The 12,541-nt window shown below is 39.0% G+C and overlaps 3 non-coding genes across 3 annotated transcripts; all 3 read right to left on the reverse strand.

The window, feature by feature from the left end:
• Positions 1-6,774: 6,774 nt before the first annotated feature.
• trnaf-gaa lies at positions 6,775-6,847 on the reverse strand. Its single transcript has one exon. It is a non-coding gene; the product is annotated as a tRNA-Phe (tRNA).
• Positions 6,848-8,042: 1,195 nt separating this feature from the next.
• Positions 8,043-8,115, reverse strand: trnaf-gaa. Its single transcript has one exon. It is a non-coding gene; the product is annotated as a tRNA-Phe (tRNA).
• Positions 8,116-8,728: 613 nt separating this feature from the next.
• On the reverse strand, positions 8,729-8,801 carry trnaf-gaa. The gene has a single exon. It is a non-coding gene; the product is annotated as a tRNA-Phe (tRNA).
• Between the last annotated feature and the right edge of the window lie 3,740 nt (positions 8,802-12,541).

Consider the following 12,541-nt stretch of genomic DNA (forward strand, 5'->3'; position numbering starts at 1 on the left):
TCTTAGTTAGTTCTCACACTTCTGTATGTCCATGTAAAGATGTATCCTAACTGTAGGAATTTCCATTATGGTATTGTTATCAGGAGCATATTTTTTTTTTTTTGCTGTTAAGGTGTTGTTAGCTAATATGTGATCATCACTCACTGAGTCATTTTATCAAACAATGTTATCACTGTTGGCCGAGGGCGTAGGTTTGGTTTTAACTTTCTTATAACATTTATCATGGAAATCTATCATGTATCTAGTTTAAATATTAATTTTGCTCTCTTAATAAAATTAAATGTACAATATATATCTGTTTAAAATCAGATCAAAAATATCAAAGCTAAAGATAAAAACCTACGCCCCTGATTGTTATAGTGTGCATGAGGGACATTAGCAAATAAAGTCCCTCCTTCTGCTCTGCGCAGTGGTAGATTGAGGTGATCGCAGTCAGGTTATCATATCTTTATTACGGAAAAGTAAAAAATCATTTTGTTATGTCTACTATAACGCTCGAAGAAACAAGTTGCATAACAGGTCATGAACTGTGTGTGTCTGCAGAGAGAGAGAAGGGGGAGACAAGCAGGCAGGCTCCAGACAGATATCAATAGACAAATGCTTCAGAGGGACACTCAATCCTGCCAGCGGGATTTGCACTTTGTGTATGCATGTGTGTGAGAGAGAAAGAGAGAGCGGAGGAGGAGGGAGAGGAGGAAACACTTTCACAGTGTCAGAAAGTGTTTGCTTTCTGGACCTAACCTTACAGTGATTAGTTGTCTCCTCAGTTTATATGTATTACACAGCTTCTATTTTAAATTTCCTCATTTATTAGGCCTATGACAGATGGCAAGTGCCCCACCACTCATGTGAGAAAAAACACACACTGATGCGCCAGAGAAGAAGGAAACAACCAGCATGCTGAACACAATACTGTCATTGGAAAGTGTGACTGCTCTGACGACACATGTTGACGTGGTGCATTAGATAACCATCATAACCTCAGTCATTAACCCTTGTGACCTCTATAAGCCAAAGGGGAAAGGATATGAAATGTAGAAGCACATAAACTAGTGAATGTGATGCAAGCGTTGCATCAGAGGAGTTGTCAGACTGCGGCAGTTCACAGACAGAGCACGTAAAGTGGACTGATGCATCTGGCAGTGTCAATCTGCAGTGGATGATGTCAGTGATCTTCATCTGTTCTGTGTAAGGCTTGGAACATGCAGAGCAGGGGGTCAGTAAACTGCACGAACCCTAGGCAGAAAGTAGAGGAAGAGAGTATCTGCTGACATGCTTAGAAACAAACCTGATACGAAGCTTGAGAAGCAAAAGACAAATATATATTTTCATTCTTTATATGCTTATATTTATTCTACTTACACAAGCAAAATGCATTTTTCAAATGATCTCACCTGCGTGATGATTTTACCACAATATACTGGAGGTAATTTGATAATTTGTGGACTTGTTTTCTTGATTACACAGCCACTCAAAGTTCAGACGCCACTTGAGTAGGACTGTTCAGTGAGGAGAACAAAAGAGCAATGATTGCAAACTTCTCTCAAGTGCAGCTTTCATTTAGTGACGTAGATCAGCACCCAGACATTTGCAAAGGTCAGCTCAGTGCAGAGAAAGAACAACACCAATCTGAACAACAACATCTACATGGATTACTCAGAGAAACAGGCCTCCCCGCTGTCCTTGGAGCTTGTTCAAGGAACAGTGAGTGGGTTCGATACTTTCTACTCAGTCAGTCTGAGAAAACAATGCCTCCTCTTTGTCTCAAAGGACAAAAGCGGGTCATACTGTGTTCCCTTAGACAACCTTCCCTTGTCACATTTGGACTGTATACATCATGGTGGGTTATGTCACAAGAGCTCCACAACAAGAGCATCTTAGAAAAACACTGGCATACTTCTCCTCTGTAGGCCAGATCTCTCCGGTTTAGGGACACACTTCTGTGAGTTATGCAACAACTAATGAATATTAATGGCTGCACTTTCTATAAAGACAGAAATGTGTTGAGCCACATTCATTTGCATGATGTGTGAGACTTGTAAACCAGTATTCTAGTATTCTTGTGTCAACATTTGAACTCGTTCATCAACACGTTTGGCAGTTTGGTGACAATAACAACGGCTTGAGGCATCCAGCAGCAGTACTCCAACAGCAGTGAGTGCTTGGAGAGCTTTCATGCCTTTGTGGAGAGGGACATGGGAATGTTTGGCAGGACAGTGCTTGGGGCAATGAAACTGACTCGTGGGTCAGTATTATTGACCTTCCTTCCACTGAAACATACTGGCCAGTCAGTATTATTGACCTTCCTGAAAACTGACAACCATTACTGGTTTTTAGTTTTGGTTTTCTATTTTGACCAGTGAGTCAGTTTGAGCAGGAGGAAGGACAATAATACTACACAAAAGACACTTTGACTGGGAAGGGGGTCAAAAATAGTGACTGGTGAGGCGGTTTGGTCTGGAAGAAGGTCAAAAATACCGACCTGTGAGACAGTTTGATCTGATGGAGGGTCAATGATACTGACGCATGAGGCGGTTCGGTAGGGTGTGAGAGCATAAATACTGACCTGTGATTTAGTTTGATTGGTGAGTGGGGAATTAATTTGCCCCTGTGCTCCAAGTTTGCCTAAATAGAAGGTCAGTCTGCTAAAAGTTGTACTATATTACAGCTTAAAGTCCCACCAGGTGCCAAGACTCTCCTTGATAACACTTTGGATCATGGTGCTACAACAGTTATTCTTAGTTTGAACATAATTAATTAAGGACATAAGTACCACTATGTGCCCATGATGTATACGTTTAACAATGTCCTACAACAGTAAAATAAGAGAAAACAATTAAATAACACTCAGAAACACTGAACTGATTGTTCTTACTGATGCATGCTGGGAAGTCTTGAGGAGGGTCATCCCAGTGCTCTGTAGTATAATTTGTAATAAATGGTCTGAGTCAATGTGTTTTGGCCATACACAATTTTAATCTTTTAGTCTGTAAGAATGTGACTTTTTCTGATCCCACTGAACCCTGTAACACTACAATGGATATTTTTGTTGAAAAAAATACAACTTTATATACAGTATGTCTAAATTATTGGATACAGTAACCTTTTTTTCATGCTCATCTGCAACACAAAGTATAATCTTTTATTTATAAAGTATATCTTTCATCCCCATTTTGTGTAGAGTAACTTATGAGTGTGGGTACAGGCTTGTAGTTATTAATTTTCATTTTTGTTTTGATCTTCGCTGCCTTTTGTAGGCAGAAGTACTGTAGGCGTGTCTGCCTTTTTTTTTCTCTTGCTCAACTCCAGCCATGACAGGTGGCAAGTGGCATGACTGTCCAAAAATATTTCCAAACCCTACTGGCTTTGTGATCTCACTAGAATATGTGTAGCACCAAAAATTTAAGAACAGTTTGAAGACAGGATTTGTGGCCAGGAAAAGTATGGGCATATAAAACACAGCTTGAACAGATGCAAAGAAGTTGACCAATTATAAATATTAAAGCTGAACTGATGAACAATGAATCAAATGACTATACTTAATGTGGTAGATGTGGCTTGTATCGATGAACCCACAGAGAATGACCATCCAACTTTGCAGTTTCCTTCAGCTCTACACAGTGTTTTAGTATCTTTCAGCTCAGTGTTTCGGTTTAACAGCCCATATCTATTCTTAGATGTTTTGGTTCACTCTCTCCACTCTTACCAGTGTTGCTTCCAGCCACAGCGGACAGCTGTTATTAGTACTACTTGCTGAGGACCAAACATCAAACAGACAAAGTTAGAGATTAGATGATGAGCACAGTAGAGAATTTAGCTGCTAAAAAGCCACATCTATCTCCAAGGAGTTGGTGAAGTCCTAAACAGAGCTACTAAGAGAATGAATATTGCATGTGCATTCAAAGGTGGCCAGAAACGTAACTCTAAATGAATGCTAATATTGCTCTGTTTGCTAACACCTTCACCATAACAACTTTATAAGATTAGGAAGTTGGGTCTGTGGCTGTGCTGGAAACATGGGAGACACGAGCAGCTATAAAGTTTGCTGGGTAGAAGTCACTGTTGCTCCAGTTATGCAAGCCTTCAAGCAATGCCAAATCCACCGGGACGTCCGTGGGAGCTGCTTGGAAGTGGAACTAGATTGAAAAGAGTCTTGATTAATTAGAGCAAAAACATCCTTTCCCCACGTCCATCCGGCTGACTGAACTGCTCTCCACCTGTGGGTTTCATTCAGCCACCAAACTGAATTGGTTCAGAGCTTGACTGGCATCTTCAGGCATTCTTTGTAGCTCTCCAAGAGCAGTGAGAACAAAGCCACCAGGAAACCAAATTACAGCGATGGAAATGCACAGTGCCAGCCACAATGCAGAGAGAGAGATCTTGCATAACCAACAACCCAGGATATTACACAGCAACAAATTACATAGCAACAAATGAGAAAGCACAGCGTACATTAGAAAGAAAAAAAAGGAATACAATTAGTTTGTAATCTCTGTCGCCAAATTAGTTTTAAGCATGCAGGGGTGAGTTGAAGTTCACAAGAGATGTACAATATAACCCCCGTTCCCTTCAAACACACAAACACAATTAGACTGTCTCAAAAACAGGATACATCATGTATTAATACATTAAAAAGTCTTGTTTACAGGATAAAATCTGTGCATGTTTTCTTGTAGTTTTTGTAGAATGAAGCTCTAATATTTTAAATTAAAAATCAACATAAGGAATGATGCTCTTACCGCCCCTTGTAGCTCCTCTCCTCTAAACTAATGGTGCATTTGATTAAAAACTGGAAATCAGGATTCCCTGCTTGAAAAAATGAAGAAAACATCAGCATCTATTTTGCATTATGTCAAATGAAATAAATATTACTTTATTACTGTCATCACACCCTACAATTTAAAAAACACTTTTCAGTTTGATTTCCAGTGTTGTTTATGTCTCCCAAATAGTATCTCTACATCAATTTGTGGTTCTCATAAGCAGACACACAAGCATGTGATTTACAGTCTTTTAAACACCAAATTGGTAGCTGGAATGTCTCATTTCTGACCTAAGGCAGGAGAAAAGGGTGTTATTGATGGAGCAGAGCGATATCTTTTGTCACATACTTCCTATTCAACACATGTGTTATGGTTAAGGGTTTGCATACTGTTTTCTATCAAAGTAATGCAGCTACAGCTGTTTGTGAGAAATTCATATTTTACTACTACATACATGAATCCATAAGCATGTACCTGCAGCTTAAAAAACTACCCAACTGTGACTACTATTATTGTCAGTGGCAGCAGCAGATTTATATCACAGTGTATGGTACTGCATATGGCTTTCTCACTCATTTGTTATTTGTATATTTTTCTATTTATCTGTATCCTGTTCCTACCACTCTATGTTTCTTGTGCTGTTGTAATAGCTAATTTCACTCCTGGAGATCAATCAAATGTTATCTTAGCGTACCTTATCATTGCTTGTTCTTGCACTCACTTCAAAAGCAAACAATCTGCAGGAACAAGGCGAACTCTGGGTCTCATTTTGCAGGATGTTGTGTTTAAGTTCAGGTTTCTATCAGGCCTCGATAGAAGGCAGCCAAATATGTTCTATTACATTTTCCTCAGTTCCCTCCATGTGTCTTTGGTATTTCTCCTGCTATCATTTCCTTTTTTAAGTGAATGTGAGACACTGTGTTCCTTCATACACACACAATCCTGCCACACACCAGAACATTTTGCACCTTTTCTATCCCCCCCATCAATCTCCCACATCGTTAGTTCTCTGAACCACTTTCTGTCCGTTCATTATCAATGCACTGTTGATTAGCACATCACCACAGAGAGCCAGTTGGCCATTCATTAAAGTTTCAATGGGAGTGACGCAAATCCCTGACCTGTTTGGTGCCCCGTGGCCTGGACCTACTCTCTTGGACTGTGGCTCTCTTGCCTCTACACGCCTCGGCTGGCACCGACACAGGTTAGAACAGCTGAGAGAGGGCCTGAGCCTCCAAATGTACCGTAGGAGGTCCCTTAAACCTATCCTATTCATGCTGAGGCTCTCCTGGCATGATCTGATGTCTAATGTGACCTAAATATATAACAAAAGCAGTATTTGGTTATATAATTGGTTTTTTGCACCAAAGTGTTTCAGCTGGACCTGATAGAAAGCTATTGAACCAAATTCTGGCAGTTTTTGTTTGCCTCTCTGTTGTTGCAGTTCTGCAGCAGCTTTACATTAGGCTATTTTTATATCTGCCAATTAAATTTAGGTGCACTTAAAAGCATTTGTGACATTATAGCCCAACATCAACTGATTACAGTCTTTGGTCAGCAGTTCATGTATATGGGTCATATCATTGCAAAAAGGAGACCTGACAGGATGAAGAATGAAGATCTTACAGTAACAGTAACAGTAGAGATGAGACTAGAAATGCAATATATATATATATATATATATATATATATATATATATAAATATATATAATCTCCCCTGAAGCCACTGGGCTATTTGCAATGTAATTATACTGTCTGACGTACTACTTGTCTATTAATGGGATAAGTGTCAAAGCACTCAGATGACGGATGGTCAAGTTTCCAAGAAGGGTCCGGGACCCATAATAATGTCTATTTATTACCAATGCCGGTTGCTTTGCACTACATGCTGATATATATTGACTCAGTTCATTGCTCAATCTTCTTTCCTATTTTACAACTACCTTGTCACCATGTTACCATAATAACCTGAGTTTAACATGGTGTGACTTACAAAAGCGTCCCTTTCACTGCCGAAACCCGGGATCGAACCAGGGACCTTTAGATCTTCAGTCTAACGCTCTCCCAACTGAGCTATTTCGGCGTGTAAAAGACTACTTTTACCTGTGTAATTTGTCGGTGTGTCCACCAGAGGTCGGTTTGGTTCAGGATATTATGCTGTACAAACACTGTTGAATTTAAAGAATTTTTTTTACTTACTTGTGCTGCATTATCAGCAAAATGCTTCTTAGCATTTGGATCTGGTGTCTCAAAAGCTGTTCATAAACAGACACTTTATGTTCATTATATCACATTCAGCCGTATTGACTTCTGTCCCACTTGCGTCTGTCCAGACTCTTCTGGTCGTCCACCCTCACTTCAGACCTCCAGACATTCCTCTTCTGGTCAGACAGCAGCCTCAGCTCCCAACTCTGAAAGGACTACAACCAGCCAGACTTCTTGTTTGCCATGTCTGGATTTACTTTGTGTATTCATCAACATGTGCATAAGAAATATGTGCATAAGCCAATCATTTTGGCTGTGATTTGATCAGATTTGTTGAATAATAAGCCCTATAAATTTCTTCAATCTGTCTGCCTTGATTAGTTGTGAGAATAACATTCAGTGATGTTTACACAGACTATATATTGTTTATTGAAAATGACAAAGTTAAGAAAATGTGTGTATGAAAAGAAGAGAACGAATAATGTTTAATAATGATCATTAGTTAATACTAATAATTATGCTTGGTCCTTTTTTCAAGTCAGAGCAGTCCTCTACATTTTGCAGATCATAATTTTACTATATGAGTGTTTGAAACATTGGAAATAATCTGAAAACAATAATTTGGACACATTTTTCGTTCGTTTTTTTTCTATTGTTATCGTTATAAAAATTATATTTACACGGAAGTTAGTGGTAATGGTAAATTAAAATAAATCAATGACTACGGGAGTAAATATTTACACATTTACTATAAGATGGTTGCACGGTAGCTGTACATATATATGAAAAAAAATAGAAGTCTATTCCAGACGAGATTAGATCCTGTGCTCGCATGAGGAGGCAGTAAGAGGTTAAGTCCGGTCATAAAAGACCTCTTCACATATCCTCGGCTGGCCGGACCAGCTGAACACGAGCAGAGGCACGAGCCAAGGGGGGCGTGAGGTGCTATCGGCCGCAGCCGGACCTTATTGAAGTTTCCTGCAGTGTTACCGTAGTGTAACCTGTGTGTGTGCACGTGGCTGAGTAGACTTCACGATAGAATCAGTTTTAAGGTGTAAAACGCTGCCCTCAGCTGCCGAAACCCGGGATCGAACCAGGGACCTTTAGATCTTCAGTCTAACGCTCTCCCAACTGAGCTATTTCGGCTGATACAAAGATGCAGAGAATGATCATCAATTTATAGGCTATTAACGGACCGTTATGGCACGCGTGAGTTTGTAATATTCAAGGTTTCCATTTTGAGACTGAGACCTACACTATACGAGTCCTGCCATCTACTGGGTTGTATTGTATATAATGTATTACTGCTATGTGTTATTGTCCCCTAAAACAAGCTGACTACTGAAAAATAATTAATACAGTAACAGAAATTGTTTTTAAAAGAATAATACTTTTGAATAATGTTTAATTCGATTAATATTTTAGATTAATCTTGTATCTACATAAATGAATCTTGCAAAGAGAACATATGCAGTCAGGACAAGTGGCTTTAAAGGGCTCCCTGCACATGGTCCGTGTCTCTGCATATGTGGGTATCAGTTAGTCCACGACTGGAGGTGTTTGTGCTGTAAATTTCTCAACAACTTCATAATCCACATTACTGTAGGTGTACTTATTACCAATGCCGATTGCTTTGCACTGCTTACTGATATATGTTCACTTAGTTCATTGCCCAGTCTTCTTTCCTATTTTACAACTACCTTGTCACCATAATAACCTGAGTTTAACATGGTATGACTTACAAAAGCGTCCCTTTCACTGCCGAAACCCGGGATCGAACCAGGGACCTTTAGATCTTCAGTCTAACGCTCTCCCAACTGAGCTATTTCGGCGTGTAAAAGACTACTTTTACCTGTGTAATTTGTCGGTGTGTCCACCAGAGGTCGGTCTGGCTCAGGATATTATGCTGTACAAACACTGTTGACAAGAATTTAAAGAAAATTTCTTACTTACTTGTTTTGCATTATCCAACAAAATACTTCTTAGCATTTGAATTTTGGTGCCTGAAAAGCTGTTTTCTAAATTAGAAGGAAAAAATATGTATATAAATAGCCTAATATGTGTGAATACACTCATACTGCTCTAACAACATAGTTCAATATACTGTGTAGTCTGCTCCAGAAGTTAAGGTTTTTACAAAACACACATGAATTTCATGCAATCACACAAATCCACACAGACACCTTATTTTACTGTACTTATGTTTCATAAGGAGTGTTTTGTTTTAACCGCAGTCTCTGAGCAAAACAGTGCTCAGTGTCACACACGCAAAGTCAGACATGATGTTGAAATCTGAGTTGAGTTCAAGTTCCCTATTTTAATTCTATTGGAGTTTATGGCAGGAAGTCAGAAAAAGTAATATACATTTTTAATAAAATTTAAATGAACTAATTATTTATAAATAACTAAAATATCAGACATAAAAAACAAATAAGTGTGAACAGAGATCAACAATAAAATAAATCTGGCAGTCAGTTCAGCTAAAAGATAGAGAACAGAGGTTTTGAGGTCCATCACTGATATAATACTCACCAGCTTCATCACAGAGCTACTTGGACACAGACAACACTATACACACTACAGCTTTATAATGGAGTCGAACAGGGCAAGAAAGACAAGCATTGGCTTTAAACAAGTCTGTACATGTAACCATACTATATTGGAGTAGAAATGAAGATGAAGATCAACCATTGCCCAAAACACTTCCGTTCTTTACATCTTTCTCATTAAGCAGAGCTGCTTCAACTCTGACCTTGAGCTGTACTTGTGCAAGTTAGGCTGTTCAAGTCATTAAGTTGAATTCACAGGGTGTTGACAGAAGAGGGAAAAGACTGTGGCAGAAACTGTGTAGAATTAGCCCAGATGGTGCTAGACAGCGAAAGAGCAGGGAGTCCATGATGGAAGAGGTCAGCAATGATGCTTGAACCATTACAGCAGTTGTGGCAGATGTTGAACATGTTGCAGAAAGACCTTAATTATGTTTTTAAGATTTTTTCGCTATTCATTGCTGGTCTGAGATGATGCATTTCTAACAGTATAGCTTCATAATGTCTAGATTCACTCAAAGATTGTATGGTTGTTTAGAAAAGCTCTTAGTATTCATACCAGCAGCAGGATCTGCTCAGTGTCCCTTCAGCTAATGCATCATCATATGAGCCTCTAATGTACAGTATTGTACATAATCATCATGCTGTTTACCTCACAGCAGGGTTTCCTGCTTCTTTTCAGTACCACATGTACCCATTTACTATTCAGCTTAAAATACTATCTGTCATGATTGCAGATACTAAATAGGCCATGAAAAGAACACATCCAGCCCAGAGTATTTGTCTGTTTGAGATGCTATCACAGCAATGGGGGAGACCTTATCTGAAGTTGCATGTACGTTATATATACATGCAGTATCAGTCAAAGTTTGGACACACCACATCCAAACTTTTGACTTGTACTGTACATAGATTTCAATTAAATTGTGACTTTATCAAAGTATCATATCCCAAAAAAGTAGATATTCAGTGTACCTTGAGATCCAATGCTGTTACATGAACAACAATGAAAATCCCCAAGAGGTTCTTCATCTCCTTCTTTACTGAATATTCAATTTGTCCAACCAGAATTGTTGGTGAGACAACAAACAGACCAGCAGCTGAGACAGACTGAGTTGTGAATTGTGAATGTTTGCTTGAGTCAGCCCCTGCCTTGAAGCACTTTTTTGCTTTGTGCCTAAGTTCCTTAAATTCTCTGTAAAATCAGCTTTTTTCAACAAAAACCTTACATGAACTCTTCCACTACAGCTTGCTCTTCCTGAAATGATTGTGACAGGATGCTGGCTCCACAGCTCCATCAATAAGACTGACTCTGCACATGTGTCCTTTTAACTTAATGTTCACATTAATTTTTGTTCATATCAATTTCCACTCTGAAAGTTTTTTTTATGAATGGTTTTCATTTTGTGGAACAAGGATACATAGTGTAGATGTTTTCCATGTTTGGCTGAGTCATACAAAGAGGGGATGTTTTAACAACAGCTAGTGTCACTTTTGAATCATTAGAGCAATCATTCTTATTGCGTACACTGTTTGAGTTTTGAACAACTTGAGCAATCCAGGAAAGATGTAGCCTATTTACAACAACAGTCAAGTATTTGTGAATAACAAGCTGTGGTGGAGATTATAAATGTATATTTCAAACTGGTGTTTGCTTACTTACATTTCTTAGCCTAACCTGTAATTTCTCAAATGTATGCATTGATCCATGTATTTTTTCTGAAGTTAGTGAGATGATCATTTGCATATAACTGTAGAGTACCGTGGTGACGCCAAAACCCAGGTTCAAACGAACGATCTTCAGTCTCTCCCAACTGAGGTAATTTGGCTTCAATGCAATGTGGCATCACGACTGCAGAGGTCCATATTAAGTTGTAGCCTACTGCTAACATTGAAATCTCAATCTAAATGACAAATTATTTCCAACAAGACTTTGTTTGGGATGTACATTTCATTTCATTCTAGCCAAAACAACACAAAAAGTCATTAAAAGTAGCAGCAACGGCCTGATTGTTCTGGCTAAGTTTAAATGCTGCTCATTTATTGCCCTGCAGGCTTCATCCCACATAAATGACCTTCTTTTTCCTATACTGCAGAGGTCTGTAGTGCCTCCCTGCCACGCAACACACAAAGCCCACGCAAAGTTTTGGCATGCTGGCAGCTTTTGAACAAGAGTGTACAGTATAGCTCAGTGGGAGGAGCATGACTTGAACACTGCCAGGTACAGTAGGTGCTCAGCGCCTACTGAGGGCACCCACTGAACATGGATGCAGTCACTGAACCAGTTATGGATGGCTTCCTGACAGAAAGCATATAGCCAGCTCAACAATGAAGTTGGCAAACAATGCTAAAACTAACAGATAGCAAATAGCACCACCTACTCACTATATTATTAGCTGCTTTGTGATTGTTATAAGTGAAATGAACACATGCACAAACTCAGTTCATCATTTGCAAAATGCTGTCTATGCAACACAGACTTCAGAGAATGGCAAATATGTTTAACACAAGTGTGTTCATTCATTGCAGCCATGTATGATTGTGTCCACATGGACTCTTTAGTGCAGTAGTAGTAGTATATCTCTGTGTCCCCTCAGGTACTGAGGGAATAATCATGTGAGCTATATGGACAGAGCTGTACATTGTCCTCATGCTGCTCCCCTCACAGCAGGTTTCCTCTTGAGTCAAATACTTGAAGAGAAAGAATTATTACAGCTACATGTGGGGGCCAGTGGCTCCTGGGGTTTTCAGCTCCCTCCCTGGGCTTTGCAGCTAAAAATATTTTTCCATGTAATGTATTTTTCAGGACCTTGTGTATAGTATCTCCTTTCAATTCAACAAACTCATAGCAGGCCACATACATATGGTTGTGAGCAAAGAGCAAAAGCAGAAAATCTAGACCTCATTTTTGTATTTATTGATATAATTCAACTTTGAATGGTGATACATTCACATAAAAACAACACCATGGAGAAAACTTATAAAGACAGCATATTCTTGGTGTACATACAGTATAATATATATAT

The sequence above is a fragment of the Thunnus maccoyii genome, chromosome 3 (assembly GCF_910596095.1).
Source record: "Thunnus maccoyii chromosome 3, fThuMac1.1, whole genome shotgun sequence".
Taxonomy (NCBI): domain Eukaryota; kingdom Metazoa; phylum Chordata; class Actinopteri; order Scombriformes; family Scombridae; genus Thunnus; species Thunnus maccoyii.